General features: G+C 45.3%; 1 long non-coding RNA gene across 1 annotated transcript; it reads right to left on the bottom strand.

Annotated features, from left to right (window-relative positions):
- Window positions 1–571: 571 nt before the first annotated feature.
- LOC115481736 lies at window positions 572–12,618 on the bottom strand. Its single transcript, XR_003943995.1, has 4 exons — window positions 12,550–12,618; window positions 6,803–7,061; window positions 3,785–3,874; window positions 572–1,655 (listed from the first exon to the last, which is right to left on the bottom strand). It is a non-coding gene; the product is annotated as an uncharacterized LOC115481736 (long non-coding RNA).
- Between the last annotated feature and the right edge of the window lie 2,934 nt (window positions 12,619–15,552).

Here is a 15,552-nt window from a genome sequence, read left to right as displayed (position 1 = left end):
TACAGATTATTCACAGCTATATCGCACAAAGCTGAAAGATGTAAAGTTTCTGTTCCCTGGGAAGAGACTAGGGGGCCCTGTGGTAGAGCACCAAGAGCCCTTTTCCCACAGCGGGTAAAAGGTCAAAAAAGGGAAATGGCTGTGCAGTAAGTAAACAGTTGACACACAGCCATTACTGGGGGGGGGGGGGGGGGGGGGGGCCCTTACCACCACCTATTTAAGTGACAGTAAGGGCTCCTGAGCTAACCTAGCAGCACATGGTTTAAAGACAAAACATTTCCAGATGTGCTGGAATTGGCGCACACTGGGAGGCAGGCATTACCACTGGCTCCTGCATTAGGCCAGCGGTAGTGGCAGATTGACATGCAAAGCAGCAGTAGCTCCAACACCGCTTTGTAAATGGGCCCCCTAAGTATTGACAACTGTGTTAGAGGAAGATATCATTGATGAGAACAGTTCTCTGATTTTATAGAATCCGACTTGGCAGAATGGCGGGGCCGAGACTAATAATTAGGGAGAAGAGACATGGGCAGGAGGCATAAAAAAAAAAAGGAGGCAATTCAACACATTCTATTTTTCCAAAACACAAAACATATATTTTGTAAAAGGCCTTCCCTTCCAAGTTCCAGAAGTATACGTTTGTGTGTACATTTTAACTTTACTGAAATGTGGAAAAATAGAATCTAAGAGAATTACAAGGTGGACAGGTAGAACAGAACAAGACTATTAACAAGGGTTCAATTTTCAGCTTAACCAACAGTATTATGGCAAATATTTCCCCTGGAAATTAGGGCCCCGTTTGTCCAGCATGTTATGTGGATCTGGGACAAACAAAAAAAATTCTGAGCTGTTCCTTACCATCTTTTGTTTCCCCTTTCGTATAGATTCACTGGTTAAAACATAATGAATGCACATGAAACAGACACCCATCATGTCTACCTGCTTTTCCTTTCTAGTGTTTGGTATAATTACTATATCTTTGCACCTTCAGATTCTGAAAACTATAAACTTATGTCTTTAATTGCACCAGAGTAACGATTCATCATGTAAGAAACATGTCTTAACAAGAACCACAAGAGAGATGAGGACACACAAAACAGCAAGCATTATTAGGCATTCAGCCGCACATTTATGAAAATGTGAGAAAACACACAAAATGATACTTTCCTAAATTTAGCAGCTTCATGTGTCCTGCTCACAAAAGATCACAAAATATTTGTGAAACTAAACAAGTAAAAGCAGTAGATTTCACAATGAGTGGCCCCCAGTCGTCCAAAAAAAAAAAAAAAGGTTTTGCGTAGAGATCAGAACATTGTATTAATGCAATCTTGCATTAGATGTAACGGCACTGTATGGAAGTGCAAAGTGGTTTAATTTTACTGCACCTCAAAATCAACCACCATAAATGGGTGAAAGGGGTGGGGTGGCGACAACGGTGGACAGAAAAAAAAAAAGGCTGAATTCTGCAAGTACCAGTGAAACGCACAGATAATAGAAATGTACATCTCTGCTGCACTGTATGTCTGCCCATCTGGTATGCTCTGCCAGGTCCATTACAAAAAAGTAATGTTAATAAATAGGTGGTGAGAAGGCGGTCAGAATTCATAACTCGTCAGTTTTCCGGTTTTCTTCAGGAGTCTTCTTGTTCACAGATTCTATAAAGTAAACACAAAATATAAATTTGTCAGAATCGGAGAATTTTATAGATCTGGAAGCTGTAACATTGTTGGGGGAGGGGGTGTCTTCTGTAAAAAAAAAAACGTATCCAGTGTTTCTACTCCCAGTAGAACACCTCTCACCTGGGACAGGAAACTATAGGAAGTTATGGCTGCTCTAGAATGCGACAATGAGGTTAACAGAAACAAACAAAAAAAGAATAAGAATATTTTGTCAAATTTTATATTACCTGCACCGACTTCCAGTGAAGACCAGAGTAAAGTTAGACACACTTAAAAATTGAGGTCAAAAACTAATCAGGGTCATACTACATACTTAGTTGACCTGTTGGCTTGATGAACTAACTATGCTCTCTATGAAGTTTTTATTGTCTGTGCCTTCATTGGTGTAATGCCAGACTATTACCTAGAGGTCTTTAGCAGTTTCAAGCTAGCACTAGTTTCTCTCCTTAACTCTACCCCTGTTAAGTTCCAACCGTGCAGCAGTCTGAGAATAAGCCTTCAGCACATCACTTCACCTTCCACTGCTTGGGTACAGACTTAAGGCTTCACTGTTAATACTAGGGCTCATGTTATTTAACATGGGTTAACTGGTTAATGCACATTAGTAAAGAAGGTCCTTAGACTCTAAGCCCCCTGGGAAAGGGAAATACCTACTGCACCTGAATGTAACTCACCTTGGGCTACTAATGAAAAAGTACAAGCTAAATATTTATGATCTAAAAGTAAAGGGCCAGCTTTTTAACTAAACATCTTCCTATTTTTTTAAGCTACAGATTGTGGCCCTCATTAACATGCTGAAAAAGAATAAAACTTTAGCAATGTTTTAAACCATTACAATGCAATGTTTGATTATCTGTGTGGCTGGCTTATCTTGCTTATCCACAAAAATGTTATTTATTGTAGTTTTGATTCTGCGGCTGTTATGAGAATCTGCTTCTATCACCAAGAGATGAGGCACTTAAGCTGCTCAGAGGGGATGGGGATGGGGATTGTTCAGTTAATTTTACTGAACACAGATGTTGGGAACCCTGTAACAACATTGTTAACAATAAGTCTAGTGATCATCAGTCTGGCCAGTAATGTGGATTTTGCCAGTTGTAGAGCTGAAATGCGCTGTATGTAGGAGGTTTGAGAAAGCATGCATAAGTGCCAGATTAATTTAAATTGTTGGACTTTGAGAAGATACTATGTGCTGGAGTGCAGAATATATTCCTCTAGGTCTGCATAGAGATTTGATAAAACCCCAACGGCAGTGTCGTAAGTTCAAATTTAGAGATGCCAAGTAAATTTTTTAGGCCCCCCCCCTCTCCCACACAGCCTTTACCTAGGAAAATTAGGTACTTACTGGCCACCCCCTCTCCTACAAAGCTTTTACCTAGGAAAATTAGGTACTTCTTTAGCTAGATGAATCAGTCATGGAGCTACACATTTTCTATTCTCATTTCATATCCTGTATATAAAATTTGTACTGAAAAAGGGATCAAGACCTTCCTCGGTATTTCAAATTAGCCTTTCTTGAGGGTTCAAGAATTAAGAAACCTGTAGGAAGGTGCCCATTTGTCATCCTTTTGCAAATACATGAAACAAACAAAAAAAAACCCACGTTTGAGTACACAAGAAAGCAAGGGAATGTGTGCTGGAAAGCTGCTTGAAGTATGTGTTAGCAAATCATAATTTACACACCATCTCTGCTGCAGAGTAAGTCTGAAAGCTAGAGTCACGTGACCCACATAACACTGACAAAATACTATTAAAATCATTGAGCATGATGAACTAAGCTGGGACCGGTCTACCTACCAAGCTGAAGAATAAAAGCACCTTACTTAAATGTCTGCATCATCCACGGGATTCCAGTGCCCCAAGCAACCAGTCTTCCTTACATAAGTAAGGATGCAGAGTGTTCTGCTGTGTAATATCCACCTGCACCGAGGCCTCACTGGTGCTCTATGATGCAGAGGCAAGCTCTGGTTTAACCCCTGCCAGCAATGAGGCCTCATCAGTGCTTTGTATATCAGAAACAAGTCGTGGTTTACCTCCCAGGTTAGGGGGCTCCAGCACCAAGACCTCATCAATGCTCTATAATTCAGAAGCGAGCCAAGGTTTACCTCCCAGCTCAGGGGGCTCCAGCCCTCTGTCTTTGCTGCTCTCCTCTTCTGTAGGGGGTTCCTTGACGGGACTTGCATCACCTGATTTATCTATGAGAGGAAAAGGACAGGGTAGTAAATGCACTGACTCAACAATTTGTTTTCACAACATACACAAGACACCAAGTCCCAGGCAATGGGTAAGAACCAGAACCGCAGGGTTTTGGATAAATTATGCTGCTGCTTCACGCATTGTGCTTCATCAAGGAACAGAACATAATCACATGTTGTTCATAAACATGTGGAAAACACACACACATATACATACATACACACACACATATATACATAGGCGCCAACTCTGTGGGTTCTCGAGCACCCCCAATATTTTCACCCGCTGGAAGTCGGAAGTTGCCAGCCCGACCTGCTCGGTGCCCACCCTCTTCTCCCTCAACAGTCCTCCGCCAGCCCGCCCTCGCCTTCCTGCGTGCCGCCCAGAATTTTAAAAGTCATCTTACCTCAGGGTCCCGGTGGCAGCAGTGAAAGGCGAGCAGGCTTGATGCTTTAGCCTTCCCTTCTCTCTCAGCTCTGGTCCCGCCCTCATTTCCTGTTTCTGCAAGGGCGGGACCAGAGCTGAGAGAGAAGGGAAGGGCTGAAGCACCGAGCCTGCTCGCCTTTCACTGCTGCCGCCGGGACTCCGACGCAGGAAGGCAAGGGCGGACCGGCGGAGGACTGTTGTGGGAGTAGAGGTCGGGCTGGGGTCGGACTGGCACTCGGAGGAGGGGGGGGGATCTGGCACTCGGAGGAGAGGGAGGGGGAATGCACCACCTGTAAAAAAAAAAAAAAAAAATTCAGCACCCCCAATCATTTTGAAAAGTTGGCTCCTATACATATTATATATATATATACATATATATATACATATATATATATATATATACACATACACACATATACATGCACACACACAATGCACTCCATTTAAGTGCACTTCAGATAAGCGCATACTCTGTTTAACTGCATGCTGTACTTCGGTCCCGTTTTGTGGGCCATCAATTTCTATGGGGCCAAACCTTGGTTTAGCGCACCACTGATAAGTGCAAGATTCGCTTATATGCATGGTTTAAGACCGCTCCCCTGTAGGAAAGACTCCGCATAAGAACGCGCACAGAATATGGAAGCCAACTGTAGCGTGACAACAAACGAGATTTCAAATTTACCGCGCCTTTAACTGCCACAGGCAGAATAAGTGAAAGAATGTTGTTAGAGTGTACAGTGGAGTCGTCATCGTCGTCGCGCAACTGTAAGACTAACCTGGCTGAACGAATTAGAAAACAAAGTCAAGCATCTATTGCTAAAGAATATGGTGTCAATCCCAGTCAAATTTCAAGTATCTTGAAGCAGAAAGACCAGCTTCTGGAACACTGGCAAAACAATACAAATGGAAACGAAAACGGGCGGGAAAAGCTGAGGAGGTAGAAGATGCTCTTTGGTGGTTTTCTCAAATCAGGAGCAGACAGTTTCCTGTCAGTGGTCCACTGCTTATGGAGAAAGCTTACTAGCTAGCTGAAAGTCTTGGACTAACTGAATTCAAAGCCACTGTTGGATGGTTGGAAAGATGGAAGGAGAGGAACAACATAAAATTCAAGAAACAGCATGGTGAAAAACAAGACACTAATGACTTTGGTGCTGAAAATTGGGTTGTTTCAGTTCTTCCTACCATCTTGAACGAGTTTTCACCTCGTGACATTTTCAAAGCTGACGAAAACAGTCTCTACTGGCAAGCAATTCCCGATGCAACACTTGCATTCAAACAAGCCGAAACTACAGGAGGTAAAACGTCAAAGGACCAACTGACAATCCTCCTTTGCTGCAATATGGATGGGATTGAGAAGCTGGAACCACTCGTCACTGGAAAGAGCAAACAGCCCCGTTGCTTCAAGAATATTAAGCGACTTCCTGTGTCATACAAGGCTAACGCAAATTGGAAGCAGTGGCTAAAGAAGTTAGACACTAGAATGCGGGCACAAAAGCGTCAGATTTTGCTGCTTTGTGATAATTGTGCTGCACACAGTGATGATGTCAGGCTGTGTAACGTCAAGGTGGTCTTCCTGCCACCAAACACTACCTCTCAGATCCAACCTATGGATCAGGGTATAATAGCCAATTTCAAACAACATTATCGGGCTCTTGTGCTACGTCATCTGATGAGTGTTATGGATGACCAGACTGGCAAGGATAAACGTGCTGTTGAACTGGCTCGTAATCTATCACTGTTGGATTCGCTACATATGCAGAAAGAAGCCTGGAATCATGTTACACAGGCAACCATTGTGAACTGCTACAAGCAGGCAAGCTTTGTTAGGGATGTGGAGAGGGACGAAACAGATGCAGCTGTTGCAAACGCATCAGATGAACAGGCTATTGACATCCCAGCCTGTGTTACTGAAGAGGAGTTTCATCACTACGTAGCTGTTGATTACGATCTACAAACAGCTGACGACAGCACTGATGTCCAGATATATGCCTACACGCAGGCAACAGCTGATGATGAAACAGATGATGAAATGAGCAGCGAGGCACATGCTGATGAAATTCAACCTCCTCCTGTCACTTTTGCAAGAGCGCTGGAGAGTCAAAACTGTGCGGGCCTATCTGGAGGCCACTGGATGTCAGTGCTATGACAGTTTTACCGTCTGGCAGACGTAGTCTATGGAACTCACAGACACAACAGTGTACAGAGGACTATAACTGATTACTTCAAGTAAGCCCAACGTCAGTTAACAGAGACTGTATACTGTATGTATAATAATAAACAGTACTGTACATGTGTTTATCAGATGTCAAGCTTCTTTAGGTCACAACGGTTAAGTACATGCATTTCTTCCTTCCCAGCCCCTTGCACTTAAGCAGATTGCACTGTGTGTGTGTGTATATATATATATATATATATATATATATATATATATATATAAAACCATCATGCCCCATCCCTGTGTATACTTCTTCCTTTTGCCTTCCAAGTATCTGCTTCCTCACCTTTCTGGCTCTCCTCTGCAGGGGAAATTATTTTTTCGCTTTCTGCAGAGGATGTTGTGTTTTTCTCTGCTTCTGTTTTTGTTGTGTTCTTTTCTTTGTCCTTCTTGTGCCTGGGTTTGGCAAACTTGGCCTTGTTAAGGAGGTACTGCACCTCACGGTCCAGGGTTGCCAACTTCTGTTCAATGTCTTTGGACAGTAATAGTGGTTTTTGTGATGGTGGCAATTTCTCCTGTTCTGCCAATGTTTCATTTCTCCAGATCTGTAAAACATTACAACAAAGTTAATACAGTGACTTCCCAATCTTTACATCTGTGCACAAGAATATTGAAACCGTTAACGTGAGTTGGGCAATATTCATATCTAAACTAAAAGGCTCAAAAACTGAACACATGGTATACATTTTAATGAACCCTTTGATAGTCATGTATTTAAGGAGCCAAATAAGTTTTAAACATCTATAATTTTTCACATGACTTACAAGGTGCCAATTTTATACAATTTTCCATGTGTAAAGGAGAAATTAGGTCTTAACCTGAATTTTCTGTTAGTCCTTCCCACTATTCCACTACCTGTGGGATAGTTGTGTCCATCAACCAGCAGGTGGAGATAGAACTCAAAACTCAGCTGAGATATCTCCTAGCATCCAATCCAGCTCTCCTCAGTATTTATTTAGATAAATAGTAAGGATAAACTCAGAATAAACACAACTACCTTAAACAACTTGCTAACACTAACCAGACGAGCAAGCATGTGTGGACCTCTCATATCTCTGGACTACTTGTACAGAACAAGAGATACACAGGAAGCACCATGCAAGGTGACAGTCATTATTTGACCCATTACTTTGCACCGATCAAACATCTTGGAAACCTCGGGTGGGCCTCTGGAATAGTGGGAGGGATCCTTGCGCCACCACCCTGAGGGCTGAAGCCCCATAACTGGCTTCCGAGAGTGCTGCAACATCCACCTGTAGTGCTTGGCAAAGGACTTAAGTGTCAACCTTGTCACCGTCTCGCAAATATCCACCAGAGACGGTAAGGCAGTTCCTTCTCACCTCGTACAATGAGCCCGTAAGGCCTCAGCAGCCTGCTTCCCAGCAAGCAAATAAGATGACACCATAGTCTCCTTTAGCCATCTAGCAATTGTGGGCTTGAAAACCACTGTACAATTTGCAAAATTCATTCATGACTTCCAGATAGCCACGTGAGCCGCTGAGAGACTTTGAAGATGCACTTCTGCCCAGCTCAGTAACTCTGCCGCCTCTTCGGCCAGCGCTCTTGCTCCTCGTTCCCCCCTGCAGATTTACATAAGCTACGGCTGTTGCGTTGTTGGAAAGAACCCTGACCGCCCTGCCTTCAAGAAGGGACAGAAAAGACTGGAGAGCCAACCGAATCGCCATCTCCAGCCGGTTGATGGACCTGTGAGCTTCCTCCAACAACCCTGGGCCATCTGGTTGAGGCAATGACCTCCCCAGCACCCCGCGTCCGTGGTGAGAACTACCCAGTCCGGAGGATCCAGAGGAATGCCCTTCAGTAGATTTGGAGTATGAAGCCACCAGCGCAGGCTGCGACGAGGCGCCTCTAACAGAAGTTTCTCTTCCAACTCCTGAGTCTGAGGAGACCAGCGATCCAGCAGAGCCACTTGCAGTTGAAGCATATGGGCCCTGGCCCAGGGGACTACTTCTATCGCTGCTGCCATCAAACCCAGAACCTGGAGGTAAGAATGGGCCAAGGAAGCCCTCTGCGCACAGAGCAACCGAATCTGCCCCTGCAGCTTGGACATTCGAGCGGATGTCAGGAATACTTGACCTTTCTCCGTGTCGAACCGCACCCCCAGGTACTCCAGGGACTGAGAAGGGACTAGCTGATTCTTGGCCGGATTCACCACCCAGCCTAGCGATTGCAAAAAGGACACCACCAGTGCGGTCGCCTCCTTGCTTTCCGACCTCGACTTGGCTCGAATCAACCAATTGTCGAGGTAAGGATGACCCAAAATACCTTGCTGCCGCCACAACCACCATTACCTTGGAAAATGTGCGAAGAGCAAATGTGCGAGGAGGGAAGCACACAAACTGGAAATGCTTCCCTAAAACAGCAAATCAAAGAAAACACTGATGCACTGCCCGGATGGGAATGTGTAGATATGCTTCCGTCAGGTCTAACGAGGTGAGATACTCGCCTTTCTGAACCGCCACTATAACCGAGCACAAAGTTTCCATCTGAAAGGAGGAGCCTTCAAAGCTCCATTGACCCTCTTGAGGTCTAAAATGCGCCGAAAGGAGCCCTCCCCTCTTGGGCACCATGAAATAAATCGAGTAGCAACCCGTCCCCCTTTCCCTTGGAGGAACGGATATCACTGCTCCTAGGTCGATCAAACGGAGCAGAGTGTCTCGCACTGCTCTTGCTTTGCACCGAGAGTGACAAGGAAATACTAGAAAGAAATCTGAAAGAGGACTGTCGAACTCTAGCGCGTAACCATCGAATACTACCTCCAGGACCCACTGGTCCGAAGTAACCTGGACCCACCTGTGGTAAAATTGATTCAACCGAGCACCCATGCGTACCAGAGGCTGGGCCCCTGCAACATCATTGGAAGTATGGACCAATCCAGAAGTCCCCAAAGAGGAGTCCCGTCCACCACGGCGTCCAACCCGAAAGGGCTGAGTCCTCTGGAAAAAACAACTTCTGGACGATCCACTAGACCTACCCGGCCTATACCGCTGCGCTTCTCGAAAACGACCACGCACAGATGTCCCCCTGGCACCTGACTTCGTACGTAGCTTTGGGAGACGCGGAACCTTAGCTTCACCAAAGCCCCACACCAACTTATCCAAATCCTCTCCAAAATGGATAGAACCCTTAAAGGGGAGCGAACAGAGCTTGGACTTAGAAGCCGCGTCAGCGACCCAACCCCATAACCACAATGCTCGATGGGCTCCTACCGCTAGGGTCATATTCTTTGCCGACGCCCGTAACAAATCGTACAGCGCATCTGCCAAAAAAGATGACCCCATTTCCAACTTAGCCAACTCCTGAACCCAGAAAGTCCTATCAGACCCTGGACTATCCAGAAGCTTCTCAGCCCAGCGGAAACAAGTGCGAGCTACCAGACCTCCACAAACTGAAGCTTGAAAAGCCAAGGTCGACAAATCAAAACTCTGCTTAAGAAAGGATTCCAATTTTCTATCCTGCAGGTCCCGTAACACGGCGCCACCATCTACCGGAATAGCTGTGGCCTTAGTGACCGCCGTTACCACTGCAGGAGGTTTCAAAGAATCCCTATCCACCTGGGGAAGAGGGTAGAGCTTAGCCATGGCCCAAGCCACCTTGCAAGGTGTATCTGGAGAAGCCCACTCCTGCACCACCATGTCTCTCAGGTCAGAGTTCATAGGAAAAGAGCATGGAAGACACCGAATCCCCTTGATCAAAGGATCCACTTGCTTCACCTCTCCCAGAGGAACCTCTGTAGGTTCAAATTTTAGGGTAGTAGAAACCTGATCAATGAGCTCTGATAACTCACCCCTATGAAAAATCAAAACCACCGAGGGGTCCTCATCTGGCAAGGACACCTCTTTGTCCTCAGCTGCCTGAGCTGACAGGGACATCTCCTCCAGCTCACTAAGATTCCCCTCAGAACCTGTGAGAGAAAAGGTCTCAAGATCCTCTGACCAATTCAAGCGAGGTCTTTTCACTATCACCGCTCCTGTTCCTTCACCAGGGAGCTCCATGCGGGATGGGTCCGCCTTCCAGGCCTGGAACATGGACCATATAAATTCCGGGGGAAAACCCATCCCCCCATAGGCATCTACAGCTGAGGATGGTCCCAGAACAGGGACTCCCTGAGCAGACTGCGTCGGATCCGCCGTGCGGGTCGATTCCAAAATGGCAGCAGTTCGCGCCAAAACCGGGAGCAACACCGTCAGACTCACCTGAGCGGCCAACTCAGCAGGAACCTCTGCCGCTAACAGCGGAGGCGCGGAGGAAGGTGGCTTGGGTTCCCCACAAAACCTGCACTGACAACCCAGTGCTTCCAGACCTCGACGAGCGCAAAAACGGCAATGGAGGAGTTTCCCTGACATAACTAAAGAACTGTAACTCAGCCTAAAGCCCAAACACACACACAGACACCCACGGCTCACCACCCGCCTCGACTCTCCCGGACAGCCAGAAAGTCTCCGGTTCAAAACCGGAGGAGCAGCTGAATTCTTTTTTTTTTTTTTTTTTACTTTGAGCCCCGCTGTTGCTGGCTGTAAAGCACTCAAGACTACCGCCCTACCACGGCAGCCGAGTCACAAGGCTGCCCAAGAGGGAGAGCTGGCTAGGGGGAGGGACCCGGCCACCCGGGTGTGACACCCCACGAGGTACAGTAAGAACCCCACAGGACCCCCATCCCAAGAACAGAGGAAACCAAGCACAGGGATTCTCTTTTTTTTTTTTAAGGAACTAAAATAGAGAAAAATAAGGCAAAGAAACCCCTAGGGCCTACCAGACCGGACAAGCTGCACAGGCTGCACGTCTACCCTCTGCTGGAGACTGAGAAATACTGGATGGATATGGTTAGGCACAGGTTATATGTACAGTGTTCAAAGTTTAGTGTTCTCAGTCTCCCTCTGCTGGTAGGCGTGCATAACCCAAGCGTCTTGACTGGTCTAGAGGGTTGCTGAGGAATTGCTGATTAGCTCCAGGCACCATAGCTCCCAGTTATAGATAACTCACTCAGAAAAGAGGAAGATAAAATGGTCACCATTCTTGCATTTTTTCCACAAGAAATGTGGGGCAGCATGGCTGGCAGCAAAATCTTTTGCTCCGAATTTGAAAGAGGCTGTGAATACTTCCACCAGCATGCAGCACAGGTTGAAGTGATGCGATTGCCACACTGGGACAGTGTCTGACATGCTCCATTGGGTCCTTCAACCAACTGCTCTCAGAACACTGCCATCGCAAAAAAAAAACAAAAAAAAAAAAAAACGAAACAGCTATGAAGATGCACAGGACTGCTTGCTGGGCTGACCTCTGTACTGCTGAGGCCCAGCCACAATATGATCCACCCACCTAAGATCCATCAAGCCACATCAACAATAAGAGGCCCCCCCTATCCCCCCAGCACATCTGCTGCTCATCTTAGGCCTGAAGGTACTGCTATAGTACTGCTGCTCTTCAAATAAAAGACTTCCTATCCTTATCCTTTCTGAGCTCTCCAAGCCCTAAACCCCTCAAACAGACCTAAAGAGAGGGGAGATTAAGAGGGGAGTTATTCTCCTGCAGGGGAACCCAACTATACTATGGGACCCCTCTCTGCTCAACTGGAGATCAGCTAGCTGGCCCAGGAACACATTTTTACAGTCCAGGAACTGAGTATTCTTTCCCTCACCATCTTCTGCAAATACTGAGAAACTAAGGCTGTACAGTGCCCTTAAGGGGCAGAGCTCAAAGTAGTTTTTTCTCTGTCTCCATCTGCTGGTTCAAAGACCCCGTGATCACATTATAAGTGATATATGATGTCTACAGTGTATTATACTATGAATATCATCATTTTATAAGAGCAGATTGAGTATGTTATTCACCAGAACTTCAAGCAACGTGTTATACTCAGGCCATAAACTGGGGGGGTCCCTTAATTAGCAGGTTGCAGCTCCCAACAATTTATCCAAATTGGAGACATTAGGGAGCGGGGTGGGAGAGACAGCAAAAGAACACTGCAGAATAACACCAGAAGCCTTTATTTTATCCCTAGCTTCCCCTCTTTACCCATGTTTCATTGATCACTTTCTCCAGTGTGCTGAACTCCACTTCAGTAAAGATCTGATCAGGCTCTGGATCATTCGGGCACCCCTAGAAGACATAAGGAAGTTAGTTTATACAGAATATGAATATGGAATGCAGTTTTATAAAGTAAATGTGTCCATAGAGAAATATCACATACACACAGGCTAGTCTCCCATAACTAAAAGATTCTCCGCAAGTCAGGAAAGCAGCATATGTAAGTTAAGGCACAGAGGTATAGGGGATCGTATATTAAATGGTAACAAAAGCTTCACATGTTACAAAGAAGCTATAGAATACATGCTCCTATAGGTATTATCATCACCAGCTACCTCCTCTCCTCTCCCAACTATCAGTTTAGAAAGTCTCCTACTTAAGGAAGATGCTGGAGTGATTGAGGAGGACTGCTAGAGCTGATAGGCGATCTGGCCACCTTTCTCCTTTCTTCCACTCGAAAGAAGAGGTTCTTGCAACTTTTCTTGAGCTCTGAAAGCTTCTCTTTCATCTCCTAATAACCAGAGAGGATAAGGGATCATTAAAATTCTCTTGTCTCCAGTGATCGTTAGTCCTGGGATGGATGGGTATACTTTGGACATTGGAGACAAAGCTGCATTAGGGCTGATTATGTTGTTGAGTTTATATTTTTGGTCTTATTGTTGCATGTGTACATATATTTGATGTTGTATATTATGTATTATATTGCTTTGATTTTATAAATTCTACTATATGCTGGTATAAACCACTTTGATTGTCTAATCAGAAGAGCATTATATTTGTAAACTTGCTAAGAACGTAAAAACCACACACACTTTATAACTCAATTAGCCGTTAAGCCCGTAAAATGGGCGAGGTATTGCAGCCCTCCTCTCTCCCTGGCCTCACCACCCCGTCCACCGATCCTCCCCCATATTCAGTGACCCTCCTCTTTCCCTTGGCCCTCCCCCCCCATTTCCAGCAACCCTCCTCTGTGCCCTGCTCTCACCCCCAAGTCCAGCAACCATGGCCTCTCCCCCCTGCCTTCCCCCCATGTCCAGCTACCCTCATCGCCGCCGCTCCTTCCCCCCTCCATGCAGGGGGCCCGATACGGAGGGGGAGGCGGGGATGGGGGGGGGGGGGCAGGAGGTTGTTTCGCGCGATATTCCTTTCCAGGCGGCGTCCGACAATTCGACTCCCGTTTCCCTCTCTGCTCCGCCCTCTGATGTCATGACGTCTTGACGCGAGGACGGGACAGAGAGGGAAGTCTGTACTGCGCATTTGCAAGTGAGTACGATCACTTGCCGTTTATATATTTGATGATATAAGGTAATACGTTTTTCTGATTGTCTTAAGTAGAGAGAGGAAGAATTAACTTATGTTACTGTTGTATGCAAACAAGAGAGGTTGGGATGGGGAGGAGGAGGGTGTTAAAATGTAAAGTGTTAATTAAATATTTCTATTCCAGAAATGGGATGCAAAACATAGGTGATTGTATGTACTTGATTTCATTCCAGAAATGGGATGCAAATGTAGATCGACTGTATGTACTCATCTTTATTCAATTTAACAAAAAGATATGGCTGAGTCACCCAGGTCCACGGAATCCAACATTCTTCCTCCAATAATGGCTAGTCTGCATCAAGTACTCAGCAGATCCCAGATCTATTTCTTTACTTGTTCCAGGCATGCACGATGCCCTCCCAAGTCTATTGGGCTCAATGTTTTTTAATGAATTTTCAACCTGTACTTGTCTAAATCTCTGTGAGCCTGCTATATTAGTCACCTTGACCACATCCTAAGGCAACAATATTCTACAGGTTAATTATAAGTACATGGGTTGGGGGTGGGTGGGGTGTGGGGGGGGGGGGGGGGGGTGGAGGAAACACCTGTCTGCTTTATTTTCAATCTTTGGGCCTTGGTTGGGGATTAGTTTCCATGAACTTGTCCCTCTTGTTTTGTTTAATAAGGTTTACCACCATTCTGTTACATAAACATTATGATCCATAAAACTCTTTCCAAAATACTAGGACTAGGGGGCACGCAATGAAGCTACAAAGTAGTACATTTAAAACAAATCTGAAAAAATATTTCTTCACTTAAACTCTGAAATTTGTTGCCAGAGAAGGTAGTAAAAACAATTAGCTTAGTGGGGTTTTAAAAGAAGGTTTGGACAGCTTCCTAAAAGGAAAGTCCATAGCCATTATTAAGATGGACTTAGGGAAAATACACTGCTTATTTCTAGAATAAACAGCATAAAATGTATTGTACTGTTTTGGGATCTTGCCAGGTACTTGTAACCTGGATTGGACACGATTGGAACAAGATGCTGGGCTTGATGGACCTTCAGTCTGTCCCAGTATGGCAATACTTATGTTCTTAATTAATCATGAAAAAGATGCAACTGCACAGTGAACACCCTTGTTGGGTAAGATTCTTCTCCCCCCAGTCTCATCTGCTATACCTTGGTTGTGGCTGAAAAACCTTCATCTTCCAGCCAGGTGGAAGCCTGGCTAAGTTTGCTGGAGATGTCTTCTTCTCTCCTCTTCAGTGGAGACAAACTGGTATTCTTCTGGTACAGCTTATCCTGATTGTATGACAGAGAAAAAAAATAAAATCCAGCAGCCCCCATACCACCATGGAAATCAGTCATTCAAAGCCCTATCCTATCAATCTGCAAACAGCATGCACTAGGACTGTTTTGCCTATAGAACCTCTTTACTGCAAGGTTAGGCAGGAAGTCCTTTCTTTTCTTACTTGAGTTCAAAAATGAATGCCTCTAGACTATTGGCAGCCTTTTCTTTCTCTTGCTTCTCCAGGTCTCTGTCTGTCAAGTCCTGAAGCCTAAAACAAAATGAAAAGCCAGAAAATCAATTATAGTGAAGAATCCACAGCAGCCTTGCCCCAGCCACACATTACTTTGGCAAAATCTTGTGCACCATTTCCTGGGTCTCTGTTCTATCACATTGTCAATCCTAATCTGTGTCAAGAAGATGGTGGGGCGAACAGCATAAC

Source organism: Microcaecilia unicolor, chromosome 12, assembly GCF_901765095.1.
Source record: "Microcaecilia unicolor chromosome 12, aMicUni1.1, whole genome shotgun sequence".
Classification (NCBI taxonomy): domain Eukaryota; kingdom Metazoa; phylum Chordata; class Amphibia; order Gymnophiona; family Siphonopidae; genus Microcaecilia; species Microcaecilia unicolor.
The sequence above is the reverse complement of the archived record's forward strand: the minus strand, read 5'-3'. Positions and strand labels throughout refer to the sequence as shown.